This window comes from Ursus americanus, chromosome 6 (genome assembly GCF_024610735.1).
Source record: "Ursus americanus isolate L20-20 chromosome 6, mUrsAme1.1.p, whole genome shotgun sequence".
Classification (NCBI taxonomy): Eukaryota; Metazoa; Chordata; class Mammalia; order Carnivora; family Ursidae; genus Ursus; species Ursus americanus.
This window is the reverse complement of record NC_142132.1, coordinates 2,714,771-2,739,412: the sequence shown is the minus strand read 5'-3', so window position 1 is coordinate 2,739,412 and position 24,642 is coordinate 2,714,771. Positions and strand designations below refer to the sequence as shown.

Here is a 24,642-nt window from a genome sequence, read left to right as displayed (position 1 = left end):
GTGTTAGAAACCATTGACAACCATTGCCCAAATCCGTGACTTTGTTAGGGATTAACTGCAAACTGGGGGTATTCTAATTCTTCCTTTGTCTCATGTACGACTCTACAACAAGAAGTATCTCGCTAATGATTTAGTGGTTGTAAGATGAGGTTCCTACAGGAAAGGCAGGATAAAAGCTTGAGTTCTATCTTTTTTTTTTTTTTTTGAAGATTTTATTTATTTGACAGAGAGAGAGACAGCCAGTGAGAGAGGGAACCCAAGCAGGGGGAGTGGGAGAGGAAGAAGCAGGCTCCCAGTGGAGCAGGGAGCCAGATGCGGGGCTTGATCTTAGGACCCTGGGATCATGACCTGTGCCGAAGGCAGATGCTTAATGACTGAGCCACCCAGGCGCCCCTGAGTTCTATCTTTTACTTACCAGCTTCAAAATAGTGACACGATTGCTAGCGTGCTCCAGCGGTGACCAGCGAGTTTTAGAAAATTATCATTATGAACTCCTGCTTTGAACAGTTTGATGGATTTAAATGGTTGCCGTTGTTCCCTTTATTGATTCTGAAATTGGCCCATCTTGGGCTTACAGGAGCATTTTCACATTGGATTCTGAGTCCTTGTGACGTGACCCCAATCTTTGTAGCATCTTTGCTTTCTGTGAAGACAAAATGTTCCAGACACATCTTGCACGTTTTCTGTCTTACTGAATCAGACATTTTTCTGAGGAGGGTTGTTTAGTTTTCGTGGGACACAGTGTCGTAGGAAATAGGGTGGTGGGAATGCTCATTGCTACTGGATTGGTCCTTGTTTTTAGACCTTTCCGGTGGCCAGGTTAGGAAACACATATGTAAGAAATCTCAGACTCATAGTAGCAGTTCCAATTAAAATTGAAGACTACAGAATTTTTGCTTAACCTCTTTTGTCTTATATCTGTATCTCTCTTTCTCCGGGGTTGAGAATTCCATTTCCTAATTACACCAACAAATTACCGACTTGCTTCACCTCACAACATGCGTGCTCACACAGCAGCCCCAGAATAATGCCCCCACATTCACCCTCCCCTCCAACACCACTGTCGTGGCCGACCCCCCGCCTCCTGAGTTCAGTGAAGAGTCCTTGCCCTTCTTTCTGGTGTAGACCGTATCCCATTAGGGATGTACAGGTATCTTGCTGTGATTTAAAATTACTTGAAATAATTCCCCTCTAAGAGGTTATGCCATTAACTCAAAGCACAGTTATGTTCATATGGTTCAACTTACTTTGGATTCTGAAGATTGATTTTTAATATAATTTTGTTTCACAGACATATAAAATATTTACCTGTTTCTGAAGTCAGAGCCATAAAACAAGGTGTGTTCGTTAAAATTAGGCTTCTCTCCATGTTGCCCCTGTTCTGTCTCCCTTGAAAAGTGACCATTAGAAATTCTTTTACTTTGGGGCACCTGGGTGGCTCGGTTGTTAAGTATCTGCCTTCAGCTCAGGTCATGATCCCAGGGTGCTGGGATCGAGCCCCGCATTGGGCTCCCTGCTGGGTGGGAAGCCTGCTTCTCTCTCTCCCACTCCCCCTGCTTGTGTTCCCACTCTCGCTGTCTCTCTTGTCAAATAAATAAAATCATAAAAAAGGAAATTCTTTTATTAATTTGATATATTTATTTGCCAAATAAATTTATTATTTGCTTTACTTTTATATATTCAAATATATATTCACATGTCTTTAAAATGTCTCCACCTTTCTTAAAAGAACATACCATATGTATTTTTGTCTACCTAGCTTTTTTTCCCCACAAATACTATCCTGTAGATCATTCTGTATAAACGTATAGGGAAATTCCTCTTTTCTACTTTACAGCTGTGTGGTACCCCACTTTGTGAATATACTGTCGCTTCCATTGATGAACATTTGAGTTAAGTCTAGTCTTTTCCTGTTACTAATTATACTTCACTGAATAGCTTGGTGCATATGTCTAATATGTATCAGGGTAGATTTCTACAGATGCAGTTGTTGGGTCATGGAATAATTGCAACAGTAACTTTTCTAGATATTATCATATTTCCATTCCCTCTATAATGCTTATAAAAACAGCATGGTAATTTGAAAATTCTATCATTTCTTTTGTGCTTACTAACTGTGGGCTGCCAATAAAGACAGTCTCGCCCTCATTAACTATTTGATTCACCTGAAATACAGTCCCTACAATAAAGGCAAGAGAGATGCTTTATTCCTTCCCTATATTTGTTAAAATTCATACAGATGAGTTGGTTTCCCTAGCAATCTTCAGAGGCAGGCATTGAGCTTTTTCAGGACCATTATGAACCCATAGATTTAGATCTATTGTAATTAAGTCCATCATAGTCATTTATATTAAATTTTTTAAAAATAATTTTAGGCTTACAGGTGAGTTGCCAAGATGGTACAGTGTCCATATATACCCTTCACACAGTTTCCCTTCTGGTACCAAGGTGTATTTGTCAAACTTAAGAAAACAACATTGGTATGTAATTATATGAACTAAACTCCAGATTTTATTTGGGTTTCTCCAGGGCTTTCAGCATCCTACTTTTTCTATAGAATCCAAAGATAGCACAATGCAATTCACAGTAATCTATTTGAGGTTCATTTTTTTCTTCTTGGGCTGGTGAGAGCCCCACCCATCTGACTCCTATCCTTTAGTTGAAACTCAGTGGCCTGTGTGTGTGTCCAGGCCAATTAGATGTCCTCAAACTCATTTCAGACATTTCTTGCTCCAGACCTGGAGTGAGTTATTTTTCTAAAGAACCTTGGTTCTTTTCCGTGGGAAATGGTATTTAGAATCATAATCTGAGCACTGATGGTGCTCATTGCTACTGGATTGTCATTGATTTTTCGGCCTTTTCAATGAGCAGAGTTAAGACATACATACTTTTTAGATTGGGAGAAAACTACAGGTTCATACGGATCTATAATTCAAATGAGACATTACAAGGTCTTTAACTCAGTTGCCCGAAGCTAATTATATATTTGTTTCTCTTTTGCGCTGGAAACCTTGGTTCCTAACAGCACAGTTACTATGTTCCTCATTGTGTATAATTATGCTACTTCTTACCTAACCAATAGTAGTAGGGGTAACCTGGGTCGCACGGTGAAGCACCCCCAGATCTCAGGGCTTTTCTGCGACAGAGGTTTCCCCCATGCCCCCGATGGTTAGCTGTGGCGCTGATTCTCAGGGTCTTCACTCAGGGCCCAGCTGAGGGGGCTTCTCTTTCTGGAACATGGTCAATCCCTACTTGATTTGCATGGAAGTTTATTTGTTTCAGTTTGTGTTTTGATTTTTAGTGACTACTTTCACTAATTTTGTGACTAATTTCCTCCTTTTATTTATTCGTATTTTTATAGAAAATATGTATATAGTTTCCAATTCAAATATAAAATTGGGTATATCGAGAAAAGCCACCTTGCCTCCCTGTCTCCTCCTCTCTCCTCCTACCTCTCCCCTAGAGCTAACGCTTTTTATTAGTAGTAAAATTATTTATACTTGGAAATGTATAATGTGTTTATAACTTATAACGCAGTTATTAAGATCTTTTATTTGATTTATCATACCTTTGCTTTTGTTTGAAAAAATACGTGAAAACGTGCACCTATATTTTGTGCAACAAGACGGGAACCCCGGCTTGGAGGAGATGCTCTGGCCCCCACCAGTGATCACTTTCAGACAGTAGGAGATTGACTGTCAGCCTCTGAACTTCTCTGCAGGGCTGACTCATATCCTGAGATGTGTGGCCTCTTTCCATTCCCGTAGTGATTGGAGTCTGACTGCCTTTCAGTCAGGTCTAGGGACAACCCTGTCATCAATCTCCTGGTGACCCTCTCTTCTGCACCTGCTTTGGAGTAGCATTTGGTTTGAGGGGAAGGAGAGGACGTAGGTATGGCCAGTAATCAGAAATAGAGCCTCCAGTACATGTGGCCCTGAGGTCCTATCAGGAACATGATGGGTACGGGGCACAGGCTCTCACTCCAGTTTTGTTAGACTCAGGCTTGCTTTCTCTTGCCCCTCCCAGGCTGGTTCCTCTGGTACCGCAGGGCTGTGTGCTGCACCCTCCCCACCAGGTGAGTAGACATTTACTGTGTAAGAGGCCACCTATACCCTGTAAAGTCCTCTCCTCTCACTCCTGGGGCCAGAGGAGCCTCGAGAGCTTTGATTCTCTGAGGCCAAATTAAATTTGTTTACAGCGCTCCAGAGTGGGTTTGGAGCTTGCTGTACACCCAGCTCTAAGAGGGCAATGATGCTGGTAAAATAGTTTGTCATGCTCAGACCTTGCCCTAATAAAGTGCTTATTACAGGAGCTTGTTTCAGGGGGGATCCCCCTCCACCCCGTTCTGTTCCTTCTAGTCCTCACCCAGGAGCTGCCTGGATAATCGAGCATTTGTTCTCCCTGAAGGAGTTGTCACTGTGTAGAAGGAGGACCTCAACAGTCAGGATGCGCTGAAATACAGTGTATGTGGCATCTTTCTGTCTGAGTTCATGGGTCTCAACGTGGGCATTCCAACAAACAGAGCTGACTCTCTTATTAAAACTCAGGGTGAAGCATTACCTGATATTATCTTGTTTGTGTCATGCTCTTTCCTGAAACCAAGGCAGTAATTTATTTTAACCTCCAATGAAAGGGCTTCCGGGAAATGGCAGTACGTTGGAGATGGAAGGGTTTGCAGGCTTACGGGTGCTCCAAGATAAGAGCCTCGTGGTTCTGTTGGAAGATTTAATATGGTTCTTATCTCTTTCATTGGCACTGTCTGAAAGAGGCTTAGGTATTTGCAATGAGAGAATTAGCTACTTTGGGCACGAAACCATTTTGTACTAAGATGTTGCTGTCCCGGGAAATACTGTTTTATATTTGGAGACTCGTATGCTCCACTCTGCTGAGGATGGGTTCTGATCAGAATTTGGAATTGGTTGGTCACTGACTGACAGCCTCTTCCAGGTTCTGATGGCCCACGTATTTGCCTTTGTAGAAGTGATCTTAGCCGTGCATTTACATGATAGCGTGTGACTTCCTCAGATGCTGTTTGTTTCTTCCCCATCTATAAGTTCTGCAAGGACAGAAGTCATGTGTGTTTTTCACTCAGAATCATGCACCCAGTGTCCACTACGGTGCCCAACCATGGGAGATGCTTAAGAACTTCTCTGAATAAATCAAAAAGTTTTCCCACAGTTCTCTAATCCAGAGAGAGCTCCTGGGGCTGACCATTTGTCTGGTGATTTTACAAAAAGCCCCATGAAGGACCGATTCTAGCAAATGACCGAGTGACCTAACTGCAAAACTGCATGATACAGGTGACCATCAGAATAAAAGTGTTAAAACAGGTTCTGTCAGACTCTAAGGAAATTATGGGAAAAATTATTGTATTTTTAATTCTTCAAAAAGCTTATTTTTTTTCAAAAGCTTATTTTCTTGTCTTAACATGAGCTTTTCCTCCCTTTTTTTAAAAAGAAAAAACCAACCTACTAAATGTAGCTATGTAAAAATTGCTTGTTCAGAACTTTACAAGCTACAAAATGTATTATTGCAATCTGTAGTTATACAATAAACAGGCATGGAACTATGTAACAATTCCCAGTATGAAATAATCATAAAATCCAATATTACTTTTTCCCTGGTACAGCCTATATTTTTTAATAAACTGTCACTTCTTCTGCTCTCAGCAAACACCAAGTTTCCTTTGCAGCCTGAATTTTGTGCTTTGTCTCATCTTGAACATAACAAGCACGTGCTGCATCTTATCTTCCCTTGTGAATTGTCCAGGGATTTGCAGCCATAAACAAGTTTGCTTTTAAATCGGCCTGAACCTTTAGGAGCTGTCCAAACGCTGACTGCCTCTGGGGTGGGGAGGATGCACGGTTACGGCTGCACAGGTAGAACCAGCTATCTTTGAAGGGGTCATATGCTGCCTCTTGAAAGTGAACCCACCTGTCAGTGGCTGGGGTTGTATCCATGGTCTGGGACACCCCCCTGGCTGGAGCCCCCAGTATTTCCAGCACTGTCACTGGAGGGTGCCCCAGCATGCCATAGTGCACAACTGCCTTTCCAACTTCTCGTTTTCTCTGCACCAATTTAGAAAAACAGTTAGGGGTTGAAAAGGGGTATTAAAAAGGGGTTTTCCTGAGATCCCTAAGGCAAGAATGGGTTTGTCTTTTGAAGAGGATGAACTCATCCTGATAGTGACCCCATCCCTCAGCTCTTCTCCCGGCCCCCGTATTTGTCCTCAGCGGAGCAGCAACGATTTCCCCACCTGGGGGCAGCAGGAGTTTAGGATGGAAATTGGCTTCATCTTTCAGGTTTCCATTTTAAATCTTTTATCCCCTCTAAGTCTAAATGTTTGCTTCGCCCCGGGGAGGTATGTTTTCTTGCCAAGAGTCTCCCAATTTTTGCCAAATGTAATTTCTGATGAGACTGGTGGGCTATGGGCTGGTTATTGATGGAGGGCGATAGCGATGTTAATAATAATAGCTTGAGCCCTGCTGTCCGAGGAGACTGTGGTTGACCAGACGGCCTGGCCTGGGTGGGATGCACCTACTTGTGGTGTGTGGGATCGGGAAGCTGGCTGGTGTGGACAAGTGAGCCACATTCTCCAAGAGGGACAAGGTAGACATTTGATCTCCCCCCTTACTTCTCTAGATTGGCTCAGGACTCTAGTGGGGCATATGGGGGTTAGTCCCTCTACCCCTAAGTTGAGGGGCTGTTTGGAGACAGTCTCTGAGTCCTCAGTTTGATGGGGGTGGTGGTGGGGGGGGAGGTGGCAGGAAAGGGAGAGGCCTGGGTGCCTGGTGGAAGTCCTGGGGGCTTTGTGAGGAGGGCATCGTGGATGGGGGGGGTCCTGGGGGCTTTGTGGGGAGAGCAGCATGGACAGATCCTGCAGGACTCGTGTGGCTACAGGAAGAGAGAGACCAGGTGAACTTACCCACCCTTTAGAGTGGGAGAAAAATCAAATTCTTGAGAGTTCGAGGCAAAAAACTACAGATTTGCCGTGAGATAATTGTGGCGAACTGTGCATATCTTTATATACTTACACATTATAACATCCCGTGAATGGCAGGTTTAAACTTTTTTCTCTAAATATGCATTACTTCAGAGAACGCCATACGCACTTTTGCTCTTGCTAGTGAGAGAAGAATGAGATTGTCTGGATTTTGTCTTTATTCATTTTCCAGACTGGATCTATGCCTCTCGGCTGGTCCTGCCTCCAGCACATGGGGCTGGCTGGGGAGGGGGCTATGTTGGTGGGGGCCTTGTTCCCACTAGCCACATAGCAGTAAGGTTCTTAGAACTTTGGAAATTGGAATAGTGTCACAGATGAAACACTGGGTTCTGGTTCGGAAAGACTGGCCACCACTGTGTCTCCTGTGGGGGGTAGGCAGCCCTGAGCCCTGGTGTCCTTAGCACATGCACTGTTTTAAGCACAAGAAGTTGGTAGGGGCCTGCACGGTGACCTTTCCTGGGAAGGTAGTGAGTTTCCTAGTCACTCCCTGCATCCCAGTGTGGCAGTCCCCCCGAGAAGTGAGCATCAGCCAGCAACTGCAAACTAGCGACTTCCCAGGTCCTTTCTAAGGACCAGAGGCTTCAGGCCACCAGATCTTGTGCTGGGCCCCGATGTTAGCTCCTGACTGTAGTTCACGTTTTGGGCATCAGAAGTACTCAGTAATGATAGTTAAACCAATTAATGGCTTTTTATGTATTTTCTCCAGATTGGTAAACAATTCCACAGCCGTCAGTTTAGGAGTCGAATATAAAGTGCGCTTCCCTCACTCCTGTCGTAGACCCTGAGTGCCCTCCCCAGAGGCAGCCACAGCCTTTGGTTCTCGGGGTACTATTGTTGAGGTGAGCCTGCAGATGCATGCACACACGTGTGCGCATGCTCAGAGCTCCCCGAAAACATGGGCATGCGCATCGCGTGCGGCCTCTTGGCCTGTTCACCCAGTGTGTTTTGGAAATTGTTGCACGTTAGCTCAGAGATCTGCCCCATTCTATTAACTGGCTGTCTGCAATCGCAGGAAATGGAGGGCCTGTAATTTGTTTAATGAGTCCCGCAGGGGTGATTTCCAGTTGCTTGCTGTTTTAAACCATCTCGAAGTCAACAGGATGGGACATACATCGTGGTGCCCATACGCTAGCATTTCCGTGACATTCAGTGCTGGAATTGACATTTCTGAGTCAAAGGGCAGATGCACTGAAAATACTGAGCGATGTCGCCCAAGTGCTTTGCACAGAGAACAGCCCGGAGCGTGAGTGCTGATTTTCACTCCTGGGGATACTCCTGCTCTCAAGAACAGAGCCCCCACCCACGCGGCCACCGTCCCCTGGCCAGTCACCGTGGCCTCGCGGACTTCAGTCATTAGTTGCTGCTTTCCCTGATGTTATGAAAAGTGAGTTTTAAAAACAGTTTGTCTCTGGAAATTCAAATTACCTCCCGCCACTGTTGTTTTGTGTGCGTGACGTGACATTTCAGATGAAAGAGTGGGTAAACCCCACGGCTGCACGTAATAAGTATTCAGTAAGTGTTGCTCCTTGTCCCCTTGAAGGATAATTGTCTGTGGCTGCTTTCCAGAAAAAAGGAAAAATTTGATTGAGGGTGTGTTGGGAAGAGGGGATAGGGTCTAGCTCGAGCTGAGACCCTACCTGGTGGGGGTGCCACGTCCCCGGTCCAGGTGACTTCTCCAGCAACCCTTTGAAGGGAGTGGTGGTACCTGTATTTACAGATGAGCAGTGGGGGCCCAGAGAGGTCAAAGTACTTTCTCAAGGTCACATGGTCAGCGAGCAGCACAACCAGATTAGGCCCCTGAGCCTCTGGTTTTAGCCTGCTCCATCGACTGTCAAGGTCAGCTCAGGAGCAGCACACTTGTATCTGAGGCAAGGGTTGTGTGGCAGAAGGTTTGAAAGCCTCTTTGTACGCATGCGTGCATGTGTGTGTGTGCATATGTGTGTGTATACACGTATGTAGATGGGGCTTGTACACGCGTAGCCCCCGAGTCTGAAACCCTCCCTGGGGGGACGCTGGGAGACATGTGCATGGCTTTGCTGTAACCCGCTACTTGCACGTCACTTTTGGAGTGTCCAGCCGAAAGCCTCCAGGGTTGTGTCCAAATTATTCAAGTCAGGAAATAAAACTGGGAGGGAAGTCATGTGCTTGCCTGATGCATTATTAATAAAGCAGAGGAGAACCCAAAACACAGTAAGATCTTTGGAAAAGTAATTTTCACTTTGATGTGGCCACATAGATTTTAGAGGGGAAATAGGGTCATTTTATACCAAGTTTCCTGAGCCTTCAAATGAAGCAGAGAAATTTATAATGAAGCCCAAAGGAAAAAATTTTGACAGGCACAAACCTGTAGTTTCCCATTATTAAGTGGACGTCTTCCCGAAGAATAGAATATTTGGTAAAGTATTTTCCTTGTAAGTGTTCTCAGCAGCGTTGGGAATACTTGAATGACAGCTTCAGCCGTGCCCTTTGTGCCACAGGACAGATGCAAGGGCTGGCGTCGGGGGGCCGGCCGGTTTCCATCCTCCGGAGGGGGAAGGCCAGCTCCCGCGCCTTCGCACCTGCGCACTGTCCCAAGCGCAGGTGAGGGATGTGCTGGCTGTCTGTTCGTAAAGAGGGTTGGCTTTTGAGGTGCCGACTCTTAGAACGCGGTTAATGGTTTGCTTGCTTAACGTGGATGGTGTGGCAAGTTTATAGAAGCCTGGTTCCTCCCTTTTGAGTGTACATGAAATACTCACATACATCTTCTCTTTCTGGGGCTGCTCGAACAAGGCACCACAAATAGGGGTGGGGTGCTGGAAACACCCAACTTTATCCTGTCACAGTCTGGAGGCCGGAAGTCCAAAGTCAAGGTGTCAGCAGGGCTGCATTTCCTCCAGAAACCCTAGGGGAGGATCCTTCCTGACTCTTCAGTTTCTGGTGGCTTCTAGTGTTTCTTGACTTGTGGCCACATCAGCTCCTCCCTGCCTCTGTTGTCACGTGGCCGTCTTCCCCGTATGTGTGTGTCCTGTTCTCTCCTTATAATCCAGTAGGATCTCACCTTAACTGAATATCTGCAAAGACCCTATTTCCAGTTAACGTCACATTCTGCAGTTCCAGGTGGGCATAAATTTTGGGGGGATATTTTTAAATCCACTACACCCAATAAATAGAATATTTAGCTTAAAGATGGATTAATTAGGAAAAACATTTTATAGGCAAAATTCCATGAAATAAAGAACTTTATTGTGTTGAGTGGGGACCTACCACCTAACTGGGGTATCACAACCCAGCTCCAGCTGACTTTGCAAATATATGCAAATGAAGAAGTGGCCGGGTTTAGGGGTTCTGAGCACAGAGTCCTATAAATTCCCAATTTCTCCTGTCATTAGAGGCTGCCAGGATTTTCTGCCAATGGACATAATAATGGACAGGGCCATGGGCATTGGCCCTGTATTGACTTTCTCCTTACCTTATGTTTTTGGTTGCTTTTAGTAAGTTTCAGGTATAACCCACTTGAGTCCATTGTGACTGTCGAGTCCCTAACAGGGAACAGAGTTTCTAACAGCTTGGGGTCTGGTGGGTGGAGTCAGTCTGCTGCTGACCTTCAGAACCTGAGCATGGCTCTCAGGGAGCCCCCAGCCCTGCACCTGCAGGGGGCCTGCTCCTAGCACAACCCCTGAGTGAGAGCTCCCTGTACTTTTGGGGTGCCTGAATGGAAGTGTGTCGTAGGAATACAGACTTATCAGTACTTAATCCTCGAAATCCAGAGTCAAGGATTGTTTTTGCTATTTCCCTTTCATGGTATCTTCTCAATATTGTTTTGTTTGTCTTTATAACCAACTGGGCCTTTTTCTTCAACCAGAGTTTAATAATACAGGACTGTGATGGTGTGAATAATATGAAATAGCCCATACCCCAAAGACTGTAAAAATAAAAGCCATGGTTATGACGACAGGTGGGCAGGAAGCTGGCTCTGGTTTAAAGCTTTGTCGTCTGTGCGGGAGTACACAGAAGAAATGGATTCGGTCAGTGTGGATTCGGTTTCCACGAGTCCCTCCAGCTCTGAAGGCGATGCCCTGCAGGAGTTCTCAGAGCTCTCCCTCTGGCCTCATGTTCTCCTCCCTCCTGGAGTCAGGGCTGTGTTGCCTCCTGTTGCCCCCGGTCAGTGGGCCGGGGGGGCCGCTCTCATTTCCCACTGCCACGTGAAGCCCCCAAAGAACCCAGGAGCCTGGGGAGGCTTTGCTTCTGGGGTCCATGAGTGAGATCGAGCCAGGATCTTGTAGCTCTGTTGGAAATTAAACAACGATGCATCAGTTGTGTACAAATTAAATAAAAATAATAACAGTTTCTGTTGGTGCTCATATGTAAGCACGAAACCAGAAAAAGACTTTTCTTAGGAGAGGGAACTTTAGATTTATCTGTAATGTTTCATTTTTTCAATAATTTTTTATTTTTTTTAACCAAAGTAGTACATGGATGCGCTGTGAAAGTCAACAGCACTACCCTTCCCTCTCTTTAACAGTCTTGTCCCTGGAGAAAACCACTGTCACCTTTTAGCTCTTTCTTCTGAAATGTAAGCTGATGTATCGAAACAATGGCATAGATTGCTACTTTTGATTGTTGCATTTTGGGTTCGTTTTGACTTTCTGCTGACTTATGCTATTTGGTAATTTCTTTTTTTTTTTCTGTTCTCTGTTTCTGGGATTCCTGTTGTTCAACTATTGGGCCTCTTGGATGAATGCACCCAATTTCTTATTTTTTATCTCCTATTTTCTACCTCCGTTTTTTTTTTTTTTTGTTTTGTTTTTTGTTGTTGTTGTTGTTGTTCACCTTTTGGGAGTATGTCCTTAATTTCATCTTTTAAAACTGTGGGGATTTTCCCTTAATTCTGCTCTTATGTGTGTAATTTCTGAGCGCACTCTCTCGTTATCCGAAGGGTCCCGTTCTATGCACACCTGCTCTTTTGTGCATGTGCCTCTCCTCCCTTCTGAGGATACTGATCATAGGTTTCCCCCCACAATACGTCTCTTTGGATCCCTGCATGTGCCTGCCACCTCTGAGTTTACGTTTCTTTCGCTGGCCAGTTTCATGCCCAGCGCCTTTTCTCATTGGCTTGGTTCGTGACTGCCCACCGATGCTGAAGTGAGAGGCCCCAGCAGCTGGTGGACGCTTTGGGCAGGTGGCACTTTCCGACTGGTGGTTCCATGTGGCTGCTGCCGGGAGCTGCTCGTTTTACCAGGAACCCGCGCTTGTCAGTGTCTGTGGTCTTCCTCCTGAGCAGGTGTTCTCCTAGAGAGGAACGCTTTGTCCCCTCTTCACGGGGTGTATGAGTTTGCTAGAGCTGCTGTAACAAAGCCATCACTGATGGGGTGGCTTAACAATAGACGTTTATTTCCCTGCCGTCCTAGAGGCTGGAAGTCCAAGATCAAGGTGTCACAGGTTGGTTTCTCCTGGGGGCTGTCTCCTCAGCTCGCAGATGCTTCGCTGTGTCCTCACGTGGCCTTTTCTCTGTGTGCCCCCATCTCTGGGGTCTCTTCCTCCTCTCAGGAGGGCACGGTCCAGTCGGGTCAGAGCCACACTCTTATGAGCTCATTTAGCCACACTTGCCTCTGGGAAGACCCCTCTCCAAGTAGTCATCCTGAGGATCGTGCTTCAGCGTGTGAATTTTGATGGGACACAGTGCAGTCCATAGTGTGGGGTGTAAGCTGGCTATCCGTGCTCTGTGAGCCCAGGGTGGGGGTGCTGGGGCCTCATGCTGAACGTTGACTTTTACTTAATGGCCTAGTTTTGGGTGCCTCATTCCATGCCTGTTTTCAGCTGGGCTGTAAATCCCGGATCTGGAACCTATCTGAGTCTTCCTCCCCAAAAGCCATGTCTTGTTTTCTCTTGTGTGTGTGTGTGGGGGGTAGGGTGGGGGGGTGGGGCATTGCTTGAATCTGGGCCCGGGGGGGTCGGAGCTGCTCCTCAGGATGCCTTTCACGACCCCTCCCGTCTGCAGGCCCCCCGTGCTCCTCAGAGTAGTGGGTCTTCCCATGCCCTTTCTCCGAAATTCCTGATTCTGCACCCCCTCACCTCCCCAAAAAGGTTTGGCTTCAGCTTCCTGCAGTCTGCAGAGTGGGCCAGCTCTTGCCAGCCTGCCTTCCAGCCCCTCAGTGCTGTTGGCCGTGCCCATCTGCGGTGGTTTCTGTCTCATCTTTGTCCTTGTGGGGCTATTCCTTTATATCTTATTGTCGTTGTCTTGGGCTGGGAGCAGGAAAGAGGAAGCAGCGAGTGTTCGATCTGCTGTGTCCGAGCAGAAGTCCCGTGTATCTGAGAAGTGACTCCTTACATGTGCAGCGCGTGGTGAGCCCACCAAAGGGCAGGCCTATGGACGTGGTTCCCATCTGCATCTTCACCTCCACGTGCTTGGAGAATGGGGGGGAATTTGTGTGACTTCATCACAGCACGGAGTTCAGGGAGTGACACTGTGTATGCCTTTTTTCAGAAAACCCGGAACGTTGGGCTCTCAGGACAGGAGCTGATGTTCCAGCAGCATCGTGGACTGATTTCATCGGGGCCCGGGGAAGACTGTGGAAATGAGCGCTGCAGGGAGGTAAGGAGCCCTCTGTGGGGACCGTGTGGCCTCTGGCTTGTTTCCCAGTGAGCGCACTCCAGACAGATCTCTTGGAGTTTGCATCACCATCTGCTTGCGTTTTGAGTCTCAAGTAAAAATGTTTTTCCCCTCCTCATATGCATTTCCAGGTGTTTGTCATTATCTGATACGAAATTCATCCTTGCTTCAAGTCGATATTCTGTTCTGCCCAAAATTCAACACCTCTCTTCTTCCTATTCCTTCCTGTTGTTTAAACTCATATTTTGACCTTAATACCTTATCTTATCAATTTTTAAATAATAAAACAACCCAAGTGGGAATCTTCCTAATTACTTCCTTAAACTTTTATGGGTAACGTACGTGAATTTAGTGAAGCCCCGTGGGTGAGTACCCTGCGCCGTTTCATGGGCTCTGTCCTGTGATGAGCATAATTAATGCCAGAGTCCATAAAAGAGCCGTGTTGTGTGCCTCATAAAACTTGGAGGAGGCATAAAATCCCTCTCGTGCTGTTGGTTGTCATGGTTACTGTTTGGGGAACGCTTTATTATCAATTCCCAACCCCTTCTTTTTCTTACCAGGATAATAATCCGTAGATTTGTGGCTCTCCATTTGCCCCTGGTGTGTATCTTGCTCGCACCGTGTTAAACGCCTGGCCCCGGCACGGGAGCTGGACACAGGGATGCTGGTGGGGGGGGGGCGGTGGCTCACCGCGTGGCCATGGGGACGTGGGGGATCAGGCTTGACAGGTAAATGACAGTGCTTGGGGAACCAGTGTTAGACCACAGGTTAGGGATGACTCGACCGAGCAAAAGAGGGAAAGGAGGATTGTGTGTAATCCAAGGCAGCAGGTGGCAGACAGGGCGCTGGGGAAGGGTGAAGAGGTATGCTTTGTGCCCCGAGGAGACCGAGGGCCTTGGTGGACCCCTGGGCGGGGTGTGGGGGGACGGATGCCACCCTGCCCCAAGAGACAATTTCTAGCTGCCTGAGCTTCCCTGTGAAGGGACAGCCCCCAGTGCAGGGAAGGGGTGAAGCAGGGCTGAGTGACCATCTGGGGATGACAGGGAGGCGTCCTTGGGGAGATCCTGGCCTCTCTGATCCCCACCCTGGGCACTGCGAGTGCCTCCTGGCCTGTGCGCGCCTCCCTCTCTTCTCTGCGGGCTGCACTTTCCCCCTGGCTGGCCTCTCTCTTCCCAGTGTCCCTCCAGAGCCTCTGCTGGAGCAGAACTCTGCTTCATGACCAGCCCCCGATTTGGACGTCGCCCTGCTCCCCAGACTCAGAGTCAAAGCAGGGCCGCTATCATCCGGGGATCTGCCTGGTCTCCAGCACTAGACCACTGTGCCTCAGGCTTATCTGTTGTGTGACTGGAGCTGCCGGCCGTCGGTGCCTCCGCCGGGACCTCCCAGCTCCTGGTCTCCCCGTGTCACCCGCCCTCGCCTTCTTGCCCGGCCGCCATGCGGCCGAGGGGCTTGGGTTTCTTACCTTTCTTCTTTATCATCTGTGCTCTGCTGGTCACGTTGAGGTTTTGTGCACGTGATCCATAAGCAGAAACACCGCAAAGCTTCTAAAAAAGCCAGGAGGGAAGGGAAGTTTGTCCCTGAAGACCAAGCGTGAGGATGGAATCCAGCTGATCAATCTCTGGCTGTGGGGCCAAACCTCAGGGCCAACTCCCAAGGTGCACGTGCATGTCGACTTGGTCCCAGGGGAGCCAAGTGCCCGGGGCACCAGCACTGTATTCCCGGTTGGCGTCCTCACCTAGGTCAGTGCCTTCTGCCCGAAGGTGGGCAGAACCAGGGGCGGCTGCTTGGCCGCAACCACAGGCGAAGGAAGGCACAGGCTGCGTGGGTTCACAGGTGGGAGTTTGGATCCTGACTCCAGCCCTTAGCAACGCTGGGACCTTGGGCTGGTCCCACTGCCTCTCCGAGCCTCAGGTCACCTGTCAAATGGAGGTCACAGTGATATTTGCCCCATGTGCTATGGTCAGAGACGAAGAGGGTGACGCGTGGCACCGTGCCTGACACACGGCCAGCTCCCAGTGGTTGTTTGCTGCCGTAATTATTGTCGGTGTCAACATTAGAATTGCCCTGTAACTGTGAACGTGCCTTTGCTCTGTGAGTTTGGGTGACGTCAACACTGACGTGTCTTCTGTGTTCTGGAGCAGGAGAGGAGAATAAGGACGCATCATCGCCGTCTTCCTCTGAGGTGTCAGGGAAGGTTAAGGAGACAAGGGTTGGAAAGAGCTTCGAGGTTTCCGCGGAAGGCACATGCTCCTCGTAGTTACTGGTTTTTGGTGGGAGGTGCAGCCTGGAGTTTTCTCTGGAGTGATGCCCATCGCCGTGTGGCTGACATGTCTGCACAGGAGTCAGGGAGAGGTGAGCACACCCTTCATGCCCAGCTCTTGGATGCATAGCAGGAGCCCATGGTGCCACCTCCAGGGCAGAGACCCGGAGGGACTCTCCGTCAAAGACGCCTCTCAGCCAGAGTAGTTGGGAGGAGAAATGACGAGAAGAGGACGCTGCCCAGGCCGTGGCCTTGGGGCTGTAGCTGGGAACTCCAGAGGCAGTGTGGGGACACCCGGTTTGCACCGGGCAGGGGCCAGGCCATGTGCAGTAATGCCTGAGTGTCAGGTACTGTCCCTTTATCCTGAGCAGTGTGGTCACCGTGGTGTGGTGGCCATTCCCTGTCCTCGCGATCCGTTCTGCCGTGTGAGCGGTTCTCTCCCCTCACTGTGGAGTGGAGTGAAACCAGCAGAGACAATGCACAGCAAAGCTGGCTGGCCCGGTGTTTCAAGGCAGGTTTTTGAGTCTCTGGGTATTTGCAGCCTAGTGCAGCGCTGATCAGTGCATTCGCCTTGATAGTATTACCGGGGGGCGTTGCAAGTCTGTCGGTGCTGTGGACTGAATGTTTGTGTCCCCCCGTGTTCCTGAGTGGAAATCCTAATTCCCAAGGTGAGGGTGTTAGCAGGTGGCGCTTTAGGGGGTGATGAGGTCATGAGGGTGGAGCCCTCGTGAATGGGGTTAATGTCCTTACAACAGAGAGCTCCCTCACCTTCTCTCTGCCATTCGAGGCTGCAGCGAGAAGATGGTCATCAGCAACCCAGAAAAGGCTCCTCAGACCCTGACCGCGCTGGCTCCAGATCTTGGGTTTCCAGCCTCCAGAAGTGTGAGAAATAAATATCTGTTGTTTGCAAGACCCCAGCCCAGGGCAGTTTGTTGTAGTTACCTGAACTGAGACAGTGATTTTTGAATCATGGAAAGGAGAGTTGGTTATAATCCTGGTAGCTGCCGTGTTTTGCTGTATTTGAGTTCGAAGCACTGTGCTTAGAGTTTTACGGAGATTATCTGTAATCCTCACAACGATCTTGAGGTAGGCGAGGTTCTTCCCAGTGAATGAGGAAATGGAGACCGTTCAAGATGGTTCCATACGCGGTAAGGGGCTGAGCCGCCGTAAGCTGCTCTCAACTCAGCCCTGACAACTCGCCAGGGATCACAGCAGACAAAATTCCCCAGTTCTGTGAGCCTGAACGTCTTCTGCTGACTAAGCCGTCCTGACCATTAGTGGCCAGGGACACGTGGCCGCTTAGATCAGTAGGGCTTCTCCTGAGAGAACCAGGAGAACGTACCTGTATCTCTCTCTGTGTAGATGTAGATAGAAAGAAGAAGGGATTTATGACAGGGATTGGCTCACATGGTTATGGAGGCTGAGAAGTCCCGGGGTCTGCCGTCTGCAAGCGGGTGGTGGGACTCAGTCCGAGTTAGGAGGCCCAGGACCAGGAGCACTGACGTCTGAGGGCGGGAGAAGATGGACATCCAGCTCGAGAAGAGAGAGCGAATTCATCCTCCCTCTGCCTTCTCTTCTACTCGGGCCCTCGCCAGATTGGACGAGGCAGCCCACATGGATGAGGGCGCTCGCTGGACTCCGTGACTGAAGGAAATGCTAATCTCTGGCGGAAACACCCTCACAGACGCGCCCAGAAGGAATGTTTGACCGGCAATCTAGGCGTCCCACGGCCCAGTCAAGTTGACACATAAAACTAACCATCACACCATTCAAACTTAACGTCATAAAATTGAGTAAAATATAAAAATCCAGTTCCTCAGTCACACTAGCCACTTCTCGTGGGATTAAAAGCCACGTGTGGCGAGCAGCTACTGTTTTGAACAGTGTAGACAGACTATCCACTGGTGCAGAAAGTTCTATCAGGCGGCACCAGACGAACTTATGTCATTATCTTAAATGAGTCTGTGGGTGTTTAAATTCTTTGAGATGGCGGTTCTTTAAAAGAAGTAGGCCGAGGATGTCTGAGTGTCGTGGGCTGGGCCAGCTCTCAGTGGCTGACTCTTCTGAGGCCTCTGCCCCGGGCTGGCTGTGTCTGATACTCCCGTGTCCTTCCCACGGGTCCCTGGGCTCAGGCTGCACACTGTCTGCTTGCCCCCGTGCTCATCTTCGCGTCCAGGCCTTGGGGTCAGTCCCGCGCAGACTGGGAAGTGATGTAAACTTCTGATTTAAATTCGGTTTCATGAAATGCAGTCCAACACCAATAGAAACAGAGTCAGTGCTTCTGTGTCCCTACAGTTGAGGCGTGGTGGCTCAAAGCAGCGCGTGTTCATGGTCTTGTAGTTCTGAGACCGGAAGTCTGGAACCAGCTTCGCTGGACTGAAGCAAGGTGTTGGCAGGGCCGCCCTGTCCCCAGAGCTGCTAGGGGAGAATACTTTCCAGCTTCGAGAACTGTACTCCTTTCTGGCCTTGGCGCACGTCCCCTCCTTCCTCTTCCGAACCAGCAGCATGGTGTGTTGCGTCATGTGACCCTCTTCTGTGTCAGTCTCCTCGGCTTCCGACTTACGAGGACCCTGGTGATGGTATTTACGGCCCACCTGGATGACCCAGAATGATCACTCCATCTCAAGGCCTTTAACTTAATCTCGTCTGCAGAGTCTCTTTTGCCGTATGAAGAAACATTCACCGGTTCTGGAGAGTAAGACCTGGACGTCTTTGGGGACCGTTACTGAGCTGATCACAGGTCATAGAAAGAGCTCCCTGGTGAGCTGTTTAGAGTGGTTTAGAGCAGTTTAGACGTCTGCTGTCTAACAAACCACCCCAAATGTCATAGCTGAACTAAACTATTTTTTATTTCTCATGCGTCTGCGGGTCAATGGGGTGGTTTTGCTCTTCCTGGGCCAGGTTTGGCTGGTCTTAGTTGGGCTTGCTTGTGTGTCCGTGATCAGCTGGCGGGTTGGTGGGACTAGAACAGCCTTGGCTGGGACAGCCCACCCCCTGTGATTCTAGGTCACGTCCCTCCAATTCTCCAGCCCACGTATCCTCAGGCTGATGTGGCCTGGAGATCATGGTGATTGTAGGGAAGCAAGAGAGGGAGCAGAGTCACATGAGCCCTTCGTGACCTTCTTCCTGATGTCAACTTTGTTACTATCCCCATGGTCCAAGCAAGTCAGGTGGGCCAGGACCAGAATGAAGGAGACTACAAAGTTATGGGGCAAAGGTGAGGATACAGGGAGACCCTTAATGAGAGACATTGATTCAACCTGCCACTTTGGGCATTGGAGTTGGGGGAGGGGGGCTTTGAGTTGCTTGCTGTGTGATTTCGGGCAAGTTACCTATCCTCTCTGAGTCTCCATTTCACCTTTAAACAGGGTACTAAATGCGTATAATAGAGGTGTTGTGAGGATTGTGTGAAATTATGTATTCAGAATGCGCAGCCAGATTCTAGGAATGTGGTTAAGTCCATATTAGCTGCTGTTCCTCCCGAGGTAATTGTTGTGATAATGGTAGCAATTATTATTTTATTTGTGGTCGCCATTGGGGCCGTTTTGTGTCCCATGTCACAGCTCTCTGTCCCGTCTCCTTGTGAGGGGAGAGGGCCCATCAGACTCTGAACTCAGGGAGCTTCCACCTGAAATTTTCACTCAATCCCACCCCAAGCAGAGGCAAACGGAGATTCGTGCACAGAGCAGTGTAAATGAGTTTGTGCAGCTCTAAAAAAGTGTGAGTGTACTTTGTCTTTAAGATGAAATCTAATTTTGTTCTTCATGCTTCAAAGTGGAATTAGTGTGATTTTAATAGCAAATTTGTAATTGGCTTTAACTATTATTTTTTAAAAAGTGGTTACTTTTCATGTTGACATGTGAAGTGGAAATGCGTAAAGTCAGGCTTAAAGAGTGACAGGACTTGAGTTTCCTGTCCTTGGGCAAGCAGCTGCCAGTTAAAAACAAAGGGGAGGTGTGACGAAGTTGGAAGCTGCCCAGAGTTTAAATGAGCAGAACAAAAATCTTGTGGATCATGAAGGTTTTTGAGCTTCAATTTAGCATTAAATTACTCAGATGAAATATCCAAAATAAAGAGGCTTTTTTTAGGGGGGAGGTGGAATTCTATTGCCTCCAAACTCAGAGAAAAGTAGGATGAATATGCATGAAACTGATGAGAGAGCCACAGTTCGGGTTTTAATTTCCCAACCACTAAGTGTTTTCAAAACAGTATTTCTGAAAAATGATTTTAGTTTAATGGTATTGGTGCTGGTACTGCTGCTGTTGCAAAAACACCCTCTATTTTGTAATTGCCTGTGGATTCAGTTTGTTTTGGACTCTGACGTATTGCAGAGCAGACACATCTCCCTTCTCTTGACATGTCTCCCCTCACCCTCAAGGGCTTCCTCCAGAAAGCCTGAAAGTACTTCTTGACAACCTTAAATCACTTATTTCTGTGACACATGGGCTTGATGGTTTCCAAGAGAAATACTTGGAAATACAAATGCTTCCCCGAAATCCCCCAAATCCATGGTTTTGCCATGTCTTTACCAAGAGTGACAGGCGATGCACTTGTGCTCATGGTCTCAGATATCGGGGTGCTCGACTCTTGGATTCATCCCTGGAAAAAGAGGAATCCTAATGTCAAGATGGTTTATTTTTAACAATGACAAGTGTTGGCTATTTCTAATGTAGCTATTCTGATCTTTGAAGTCTGGAAGGCTGAGTGGCTGTCGATTGATATTGAATGCCGACCCCTGTCCATGTCCTGGCTTTATTGAGAAATAATTGACACATAACACTGTATAAATTTAAGGTGTGCGGTGTATTGATTGACACACACGTATCGCCAAGACGATCGCCACTTAGCTTTAGCTAATGCCCGTGTCACGTCACATGGGTACCATTTTCTTCCGTTGTGAGAGCACTTCACATTTACTCTCTTAGCAATTTCCAAGTAGATAACACAATATTTTAAACTATAATCGCCATGCTGTACATGAGATCCCCAGTGCTTATGCATCTTACAGCTGGAAGTTTGGACCAACGTTCGCCTGCTGCCAGCCCCTGATAAGCACCATTCTAGTCACTGTTTCTATGATTTCACTTTTTAAGTTTCTACACATAAGTGACATCATACAGTATTGTCTTCCTCTGTCTGACTCATGCTGGGCTGGTTCCTCGACCTCTGAGCCTTGGTCTTCTGGGCTGTAAGGTGGTGGGGAGAATGGTCCCAGCTCCGTAGGTGCGTCAGGGTTGGCTGCAGAGAGGCCAGGCTGAAAGCGTGCTGACAGTGAAGCAGGACCGGGGCACAGGGTTACTCCTACTGTGCTTTCCTCAGTCATCCTGACACCTCCTGTAACAGCACCTGGCCAGGTAAGCACTGAGGAAATGCTGAAACGTGTTCTATTTTTAAAGCCAGTTGCTCGAGGGGGCGCCTGGGTGGCTCAGTCGGTTAGGCATCTGCCTTTCAGCTCAGGTCATGATCCCAGGGTCCTGGGATTGAGTTCTGCGTTGGGCTCCCTGCTCAGCGGGGAGTCTGCTTCTCCCTCTGCCTGCCGCTCCCCTTGCTTGCGCTCACCCTCTCTGTCTCTATAAAAGAAATAAATAAAATCTTAAAAAAAAAAAAAGCCGGTTGCTTGACATTCTGTTTGTTAACAAGCAAATTCGGACTTTCATTTGATGTTAACTCCACTTTAAACGAAAGCAGACTGTGTCTGTTTTCCTAACTCTGAACACATTATATCTCATTTTCTAATAGATTTGATGTTCTGAACATATTTTACGCTGTTACACATTTTGTACTTTTACATAATTAGGAAGGTGATTGCTCTGTTAATTTAAAGCAAATTTAGTAGGAGCCAACTGCACAGTTTGATGGAGGCCCCCCCCCCCGCCCCGCTTGAGTCCCCAAGGTTACCTGTTGCATGTGGGTGGGACCTGGTCTTGCATACACAGTGTCTGGCCCAGGGTCTGTCATGTAGAAATTGCTTAATATGTTTGCTGATTGGCTAAAAAAGAAGCTGCAAATCACATCCTTCAGTGATGAGAAGGAACCCTCTGGACCCTGTCAGAGAGGATGCACTTTGAGCACGGTGCACATTCCCCGTGGAGGGTCCTGGGCTCCTGACGCAGGTGCTAAGACATTTAACTCGCAGGAAGGGGAAGCAGGTTTGGGCAGAGGGAGGAGCGGAGCTGCACCTGAGCCCTCCTGGCAGGGAGCACTGAAGCAGTATCACCCGTCAGAGGTGTCCTGCTTCGGGCTGACATGGCCTAGGCCCTGGATGCTGGCTTCTCCAGGAAGGGTGTGTTGGTGAATGTTTAACCATTTTGGGGGAAAAAAACCAGCCATGCATTTGTAGCATTTGCCAATTCCCATGGTGTAAATACTACCAGGGCTGATTTCTAGCTACCAGTGTGCCTGTCTCTGACCACAGATTTGAGAAGAGATGTATACATTTGGTTCCCACGGGCCAGAGCGAGCTTGCCCTGGCGTCCAACCGACAGGTGGGGCCTCAGGCAGGCGGCTCTCTGCAGCTGAGGCAGGCTCAGGGGAGCCGGCCGCTGGAGCCTGGGTGCTGACCTCAGTCTCCACAGCTGGGCAGGTCCTTCCAGAAGGGGAATCCGCACATCACCACCACCACCATGGTTTCCCCCTTGTGTATCTTGGATGCACTTCTCCATATGCATGGGGGAGCAGCTACTGCAGGATTCCAGAGGGCCTTTTTTTCTTGGAAGAGGGAGGTGGGTGGGATCAATGACAGTGTCTGGCATAGCACTTGGTCTCAGGGCCATGACGAGCTCATTGTCTCTCTTGTTCAGTGCCCATTCTAGAAGGTTCTGGCCTTCAGTGGGCATGTATGCTTGCTTCATGGTTTGTACGGTGCACGGCCAGACCTCTGTCCTGAGGGGTCTGAGCCCTGGTCACCATGCCCTCCCCGAGACATGGGAGCTGCATTTGTCCATTTAGTATGACAGTCCTTCTCCATTGTGGTGGAGTGTCCTCCCAGGGGTCCACAGGAGGGGACACATGTTGATCTTCTTATCCGTGAGGACATTCAGTGTCAAGACTCCCCTCCACCCTTCCAAAGAGGTGACGTCACTGCTCTTTCCTGCGATCTGCCAAATGCAAACCCGTTCTACTGTTCGCAGCACCACAGTTCCTTCCATTCATCTGACCTCCTGGCTCATCGCCTCCTGCCACGAATGATGCTGCCTGTTGCCCAACTTCCAATTCACCCTCCAGATTTCAAGAGTTCTCTATCACTTTAGAATAATTCGTTACACCATCTTGAAAGCAGCTGGCAAAGAGGTTTTTCCAAGAATGGACTAAACACAGGTCCTTTTTTGGATGTGCAAATTTGACCCCTTTGGTGAAATACCATTTACATGGTCTAGATACACATCATATGTGACCTTTTTCTTCCGAAGGAAACTTTTGGGAACCACATTGAGTTTTCATAAGAAATATGGTTTTTCTCCATAAGAGCTTGTCTTTTGTATTGGGCAAAAAATATCCACCCATCCTTGAAGAGGACAGAAAAAGCTGCACCATCGTGCAGAACCTCTGGAGAAAGCACCAACTCCTGAAAGCAGAATTCCAGGGAACACATTGTCCACACGAGGATCTGCAAGAGCGTGTGGAACTTTTAAATGCAAATATAGTGGAATCGATGGTTTTTTGAAAATGTATAACATGACGAGTGAGTGCTGTCAGTGCAGTGTAATTACCTGAATCCTGTGGGAGCAAGAATCCCTTTGATGAGAACTGACTGTGCTCGAATGAAAGGAAGCCCGCCTGTGAACACGCCGTGGAGGAACACATGCCCATTCTTGCCCGGCTTTTCATGATGTCAGCGGTCCTTTAACAAAACTCCCAAACGTGTTCTCCCTCCCAACCACAGAGAATGTGACCATGTACCGTCGCTCAAGAATCATACCGAGTTTCATTAGGTTCACTTCGGATTCTTACTTGGGAACCAACCTTAAGAGTGGTTTGGGCTCAAGTACATTTCTTTGTGATTACTTCATCTTAGGTTAATTTGGACTATCATCTGAAAGATGCATGTTTTCATGGGGGGAGATAGTGTTATTTTTAGATCATTTAAATTCGACAAAACATGACTTCTAAAGAGATGTTGGTGAGCTTGAGCCTTTGGGTGCTGATGTTCAAACTGCTTTATGTTCTGGTTTCCATTCCCTTGAAGGCTTCAAGGGAGTCCTTGGTCTTTGTAGATGCACTGGCCAGCGGAGATGAAAGTTTGGACTTCCGGGAATGGTTTTCCCACCGTGGTGTCTGGTACCCTTAGGAGCCCCTGGCACACAGATGGACCATGCTGCCCCTGACTTCATGATCATGGGATTGGTCGTGACGCTGCTGTGTGTCCGCCATCCTTACTCGGCATGCCTGTGGGTCCACTCGTGGTTTCCGTGTGCCATTACCATGTCTTCTTTGCCTGAAACAAAAATATATCCCCTGGCACAGAAGAACACATTCCCCATCCCCCCCTTGCTCTTCAGGAAGGAGGCTTCACATTTTCACATGGTCTCCACGCTAGGAGTTGGGTTAGAGGCATCTCAAGGACAGATTCCAACTGCCATGGGGTCCCTGGGCACGGCTGTTCTCCCAGATCATAGCTCTCTGCCCTTTGAACCTTCAAGGTCTTTTGTTGATAGGAAAAGGATTTTGCCAAACGTGGCTTTTTTCTTTAAATCCTGAGGCTTTCAATTTAATAGCTTCTTGTTTGTAAATCCGTCAGCTCCTGAAGAAAGAGGTCAATCACTGAGCCATGCAACTCCATCTTTTACTCAA

General features: G+C 48.1%; 1 long non-coding RNA gene across 1 annotated transcript in view; it reads left to right on the top strand.

Annotated features, from left to right (window-relative positions):
* The window catches only part of LOC148109750 (uncharacterized), a 407,130-nt gene that overhangs the window by 49,203 nt on the left and 333,285 nt on the right, over positions 1 to 24,642 (top strand). The window contains exon 2 of the long non-coding RNA XR_015724660.1: positions 13,467 to 13,574. This is a non-coding gene — a long non-coding RNA (uncharacterized LOC148109750). The remainder of the gene's footprint in view (positions 1 to 13,466; positions 13,575 to 24,642) is intronic.